Source organism: Mustela putorius, unplaced genomic scaffold (genome assembly GCF_011764305.1).
Source record: "Mustela putorius furo isolate JIRA1106 unplaced genomic scaffold, ASM1176430v1.1 tig00000095_pilon_pilon_pilon, whole genome shotgun sequence".
Taxonomy (NCBI): domain Eukaryota; kingdom Metazoa; phylum Chordata; class Mammalia; order Carnivora; family Mustelidae; genus Mustela; species Mustela putorius.
In genome coordinates, this window is record NW_025421280.1 from 29,031,708 (window position 1) to 29,038,325 (window position 6,618).

The following is a 6,618-nucleotide window of genomic DNA, read 5'->3' on the forward strand; positions in this document are numbered from 1 at the left end:
TGTCACAGGGAGGTGGCATTAGCGTCTTGGAAAAGGTATTCTGTTCCAACTATGCTGTAAAACTCTGGTTTTTTCTCAGTTTGGGGGACAGTAGCAACCCCAGAAATCTTCCTCAAAGTTTCCAGTGCATTTGCACCTTTAGACTTCTGGTTGCAGTCGTTTCAAAAGGTCTCGCATTTTCTCGGAGATAAAGTTGTAGTGGTTTCAACATCGGAGTTATGTTAATGCTCTCTCAGAACGTGTGGCCACTCCTCCGCCACACATTGCTTTATGTCTTAAATGGAGAATATGGTACAGTAAGGAGGACAAGTAAGCTAATGTAATTGAGAGTCTTCTATTTATCAAACCTGTTGTTAGGAAACGTCCATATATCACGTCATTTCATGGGCCTTTTTCTCTTCGAATGCTGTTACCATTTTTCTTTTCTTTGGTTTTCACCAGGTTGATTAGGTTGTGTGTGTGTGTGTGTGTGTGTGTGTGTGTGTGTGTGTGCACCTGTGTGGGACTCCATATTCTGTCTGGAATTACCCAGCTAGGGATTTTCTGAGTTCCCTCAATCTATTTTTTACTGATCTTTTATGATTTTTTAAATTTTATTTTATTTTTTCAGTGTACCAAGATTCATTGTTTATACACCACACCCAGTACTCCATGCAATACGTGGAGTAATACCTTAATACCCACCACCAGGTTCACTCATCTCCCACCCCCTTCCCTTGCAAAATCCTCAGTTTGTTTATCAGATTCCACAGTCTCTCGTGGTTCATCTCCCCCTCCGATTTCCCCCAATTCACTTTTCCTTTCCTTCTCCTAATATCCTCCATGTTATTCCTTATGCTCCACAAGTAAGTAAAACCATACAATTGACTTTCTCTGCTTAACTTATTCACTCAGCATAATCTCCTCCAGTCCCGTCCATGTTGCTACAAAGTTGGGTATTCATCCTTTCTGATGGAGGCATAATTCTGCATAGTGTATATGGACCACATCTTCCTTATCCATTCACCCATTGAAGGGCATCTTGGTTCTTTCCATTGGCAACTGTGGCCATTGCTGTTATGAACATTGGGGTACAGATGGCCCTTCTTCTCACTACATCTGTATTTTGGGGGTAAATACCCAGTAGTGCAATTGCAAGGTCATAGGGTAGCTCTATTTTTTAATTTCTTGAGCTATCGCCACACTGTTTTCCAAAATGGCTGCACCATTTTGCATTCCCATCAACAGAGTAAGAGGGTTCCCCTTTCTCCACATCCTCTCCAACACTTGCTGTTTCTTGTCTTGTTAATTTTGGCCATTCTAACTGGTATAAGGTGGAATCTCAATGTGGTTTTGCTTTGAATCTCCCTGATGGCTAATGATGATGAACGTTTTTTTCATGTGTCTGTTAGCCATCTGTATATCTTCTTTGGAAAAGTGTCTGTTCATGTCTTCTGCCCAGTTTTTTACTTGATTATCTGTTTTTTGGGTGTTGAGTTTGAGGAATTCTTTATAGATCTTGGATATCAGCCCTTTGTAGTGAAATCTTTCATGATTTTTTAAAATCTTTTCATTATTTTTTTGAGAACTTTTAAAAGTTCTCGGAATTCTAAGCCCCAGATCTCCTATTCATTTATTGTAATGACCTGCCATATGCCACCTAACCTATCCACCTCAGTTTCCTGATTTGTAAAATGGAAATAAGAACCCCTGCCTATCAGGGATGTTCTCTGCATTGAGACTATGGTATCTGGTGATTCACAAGTCTCCCATACATAAAAGACATACAGGTCTTTTGAAAGGCATAGTAATACTCTAGACTTGGCCAAGTGGGATGTCTTCCTGGGTCCTGAACATCAGCAGAGAGCAGAGTCCTCCCGGGACTGTCAGTGTCTTCTAGGAAGAACACTCCAGGCCCCCAGGACCACAGTGAGTTTAAGTGGATCTCACCATAGATAAGAATTATCTCAAAATTATCAATCTCTCTTGTGCCTGTCACCTGCAAGAGACAACCCTGGTCCCCATTACTCTTTCTTGGGGGCACTCTTAAACCTCAAACCTTAAACCTCAAACATCTCCTCAAAACACTCCATATATGAGTTTTTACTACAGAACGTTCAACACCAGGCTCAACAGTTAGATTCTGCACAGTAGAAATGGCTTGCCACTGAACTCACAACAAACATCTATTGAGTCTCTACCTCATGCCTAGCAACTGTGAAAGGTGCTGGGACACAGAAATACATCCTATCCAGTCTCAGACCCAGGATGGAGGAGCCACCTTGCAATGTGAGGGAGACATCTGCTGGTCACCATGGGGAATGTGAAGGAAGGCACATTCTCCCTAGGACTGAAAGGATGAGTAGGCCTTCTCTGGGCTGAGAGCAAGGAAAAAGAATTCCTGTCGCAGAAACAGAGACCAGTGAAAGCAGAGAGTGGGGAAGTATGTGGTTGGATCATAGCCATGTGTGGGAGAACTTGGGGGAGATAAGCCCGAAAGGGCTCTTACTTACAGTCAATGAGGAGGGGATCTGGGACTCAGAATCTTGAGAACTTTAAAGCCCATGAACTTGCTGTGTTTCCAGCACCCAAAATGGTAAAAACTAAATGAAATGACACATTCTCAATAAAAGTACATTAAGGAGTACAGTGAAGGAAGGACATGCACCGTGGGAAAGGAGGGAGGTGGCATCTGAGCTGAACTCTGAAGGATGAACAGTCCCCAGCACACAGCGTCAAGGAGGGAACAGCAGGCAGAGGAACCAGCATGAGCAAAGGCAGGGAGAAGTGCCCAGAATGGGGTTGGGGGAGGCTGGGAAGTCAGACAGGGTCAAAATGTGAAGGGAATTTAGGCATCTTGGATCCTAAAGCAGCAAGGACCCTATATAGGGTCCAGGGAGGAGTGGGCTGGAAGGAGGTAACAGCCCGGACTGAGGGTCCCATCAACACCCTCCTCTAAGCTCTATCCCACTGGCACAGCAGAAGATCCAGAATGTGGGTGCAATCTGGCACTACTCAAGTCCAGAAAGGACATCAGAGAAACAGATGTTCAACCAAGAAGTGAATTCAGGACTAAGAAGAAAGATCTTTGTTGTTGCTTCTGGATGCCCAGAAAGGTCAGGATATAAGGCTAAGGTCACAGAAGGGGATCAATAGGAAGCCAGGAGATGGAGTGGAGCCCAAGGTCTCAGTTCAGCTGCATCTTCCAGCCCTGCCTGGAAGGGGGTGCTGAGATCCTGGACAAGTGCCTTGGCCACTCTGGGCATCACTTTCTCTTTTATGAAATGGGGGTGAATGATAAGGAGAAGCGACACTCGTGTATAAAGAGCCCTGGCACAGAGTAGGTGTGCAGTCGAGGTGAACTCTACCCTTTCAACCTTTTTCTTGAACTGTGGGTACCATGCTTTCATTTTTCTCACAGGTATTTCTTGTACACCTACTGTGTGTCAAGCAGTCTGTGGTCACTGGAGATAAAATGACCAAAACCAAAGTTCCTTTAAAGCACAACCTTGTAGCTTTGCTCAGCTGTTCTGCCAGGCAGGATTTGTGCATTTCTGGGTCTCTGCACCGGGTTTGACCCAGGGGTGACCAACAAATATTGTCCTAATCATTTTCTACCCTAGACATTCATCAGCCCCCACTGGGTGCCAGAATCTGTACTCACAGCTGCAGACAGAGAGATGGGTCAGACCCAGCCCAACCCAAGAGTAATGTCCTGCACCTACTTCCCTGCACAACACTGCACCCCTAGCCCTGGGCAAGTGGAGGAGTTACCTATGAGTCTTCCAACTGATCCCAGACACATGGACTTGGCAGGACTCATCAACTGTCAGTGGATCTTTTTACCTCCATGGGTTTCAGGGAAGTCATCAGGGCTGTAGTGTCTTGGGAGTCTACTGCACCGTCATGATGTTTATCTCCCAGGATTTGAATGACTCCAGGACGCACCTATCTCTCCCCTGTTCTCCCCTCTTGTTGTAGAGGTGACACTTAGGTCCAGTCACTTTCCATCTCAGCACATACTAGGAACAATTCCACTAAGAAATGGACAGTTAAATTGAAAAACTCTTCAAATCCTTGGTCATCGTCTTGTTTAAGAAGTCCCCGCTCATTTTGCTAGGCGGCAGTGTGTTGGTACATGGAGGGAGGAAACCTCATGCTTGATCTGCTCCTTGATAACTGGGTAAAGTCGGAACAGGCCACACTAGCTGGTTAGTTTGATAAGCAGGACCAGCCTCGGTACCCAAACACTGTGCCCCAGATAACTCTTATCTCCAGCTCAGAGGACATCCAGCCCCAGCTAGCATGTATTCAATAGTTATGTATGCAACACCTGAGCCCTTCTCTGGGAAGCCCGCAGTGACCAGGACTAATATGCCTGACCCTATGGATATGACAGTAGAGGGGAGAAGGCAGGTGACGGATAACTGAATTGAGACAAGTTGGTGATGAGTTTGAGGAAAGGAAGGCAATTGGCTACGAGAGGCCAAAACCTAATCCACAGATAGCTGGGAGGCTGGGGGTAGGCTGCGGGGGTGGGAGGCAGTGGTTTCATGGGTAAAGTGACATTTCAGCTAAGACAGTCTGCTCCAGGGACAGAGTGAGAGGAAAGGGTACATCAGGTGGAGGAAACAGCATGTGCAAAAAAACCTGAGGTGGGAAGATGAATGTCCGTCCAAGGAACAAAAAAAGGCCAACATGACAGGATCTTGAGCAGCAAGGAAGTGTGAGTGACTCAAAATGGCCTAGAATGGCAGATGGTGGTCAGATTACGGAGTACATTACCCTCACATTCCCAACAGACATACGTTTTACAAGAGGGATACTGGCCCTGATGTCAGTGAATTTCAGATAAATCAGGGAAGAGCCATTCACATTTCAGTGGAATTTTGCATCACACAGGCTTTCCATAGGATTGTAATGAGACTTCATTTCTTTTCTCAGTCAGTTTTATTGAACTGCTAGGGGCACTTGTTAGGTGCCCAGCTGTGGGAACACAATACTAAGCAAATTCCGAATGGTTCTACCCTCTCAGGGCTGCCAGTCTAGTGGGGAGGTGTTGATCAAGTAATATCTATCATGCAGTCCAGTGAGCATTACTGTGGAAGTAGAATTCTTGGCCGCCTTCAGAGCCCTGGAGATCTTACTCTGTAGCATGGAGGGCTCACAGTGGCCACACTCAGCACCTGGAGCTTTGCAAGCTTTGGGTTCTGCTGCCCAGGACCCATGTGCATGTTGTAACATTTAGCTGTTTGGAGCTCTGGCAATCATGTGGCCTGGGGGAAGAGAATTTCATCTCCAATTCCCACTTATGTCTCGTGGCGCTAATCAAATGCCCGAGTTTGGGTTTGAGCCTAAACTGGAAAACCAACTAAGGACGAATCTCCAGAGTGGAGTGAATCTGTGGCTCTGTCTCCACCTTAGCCCTGAGCTGTGCATCAGATCTCATCTGCCTGCAGCTCTGTGGCTGATCCTCAGGGACTCTTTAATTTCCACAAATGAAACGGAGCTGGGGAATTGTGAACCAACTTTTAATGAGCCCTTAAGTGCCACCGAGAATCCCATGGCTTGTTTGCTAACAAAACTTGAAATTGGTTTCTAGGGATTGCTATGCCAGCAGAGTTTGGCAGATTGTGCTGGGAGCATGTCCCACTGGGCTCTTTAATACCTGTCATGTGTATAACATTTTTAATCTACCTGCGTACTCCAGCAAGCACGCCCAGGAGGCTTGACTAATGGCACAGAGAGCATTGGGGTGGGGCTGGAGGTGGCAGGTTTAGATGAATTCTAATTGCTGCTAAGGAGACCCCATGACATCACTTCAGCTGAATTCTCTGGTGACTTGTTTTCTCTTTATTTTTTTTCTTTTCTTTAATTTATTGTTTTCATTTCTTAAAGAGACACCAACTGGCCACCAATGTGAACTGCTCATTTCTCCTCAGATTCTTAAACACAGATTGATAGGCAAGCAGAGATTTGTGTGATAGCATGGATAGCTACCTGCTTTAGGGCACCGATGTGAGTTCAAATCCTGACCCTGCCACTTTATGGCTATGTGAACTTGGTGACATAAATTGGTCTCTCTGAGCCTCCATCTGCAAATGGGAAACCTAATAGTAATAGCACTTGCCTCGTAGTGCTGTGTGGTGCTTGTAAATGCTCAGTAAGTGCTAAGTAGTGTCCATGCAAAAGGAACAAACCTTTTAGAATCTCTAAAAATAAGAAAGACTTTTATTTCAGCCCAAGTTAGGACAGCTGCCCGGGAAACACACTCTTCACAGGGAAGAAAGTGCTCCTGAGAATGAACAGTCGTACCAAGGTTGTATACTTTTTTATATCTTGTAAAACTCAAACGATTATGGATTCTAGATTAGCAAGCCCTATATGGAGTGCATAGTACATAGGTAGGAATCATGAGTTTTATCATACAGGAATTCGGGAAGCAGGAGCATTGATCCCTCTCTCAAGGACAAGGCAGTTTTTCTTTAAGCCACGCATGCACAATACAGATATACAACGCATGACCAGAAGGTCGTAAATCAGACTTTTGGTTTGACCAAAGTTCATGTACAGTCATTGTGACTTAGAAAAAAAATGTAAAATGGGTTCTGTTGGAGAAATTATTTATCACCATGCATA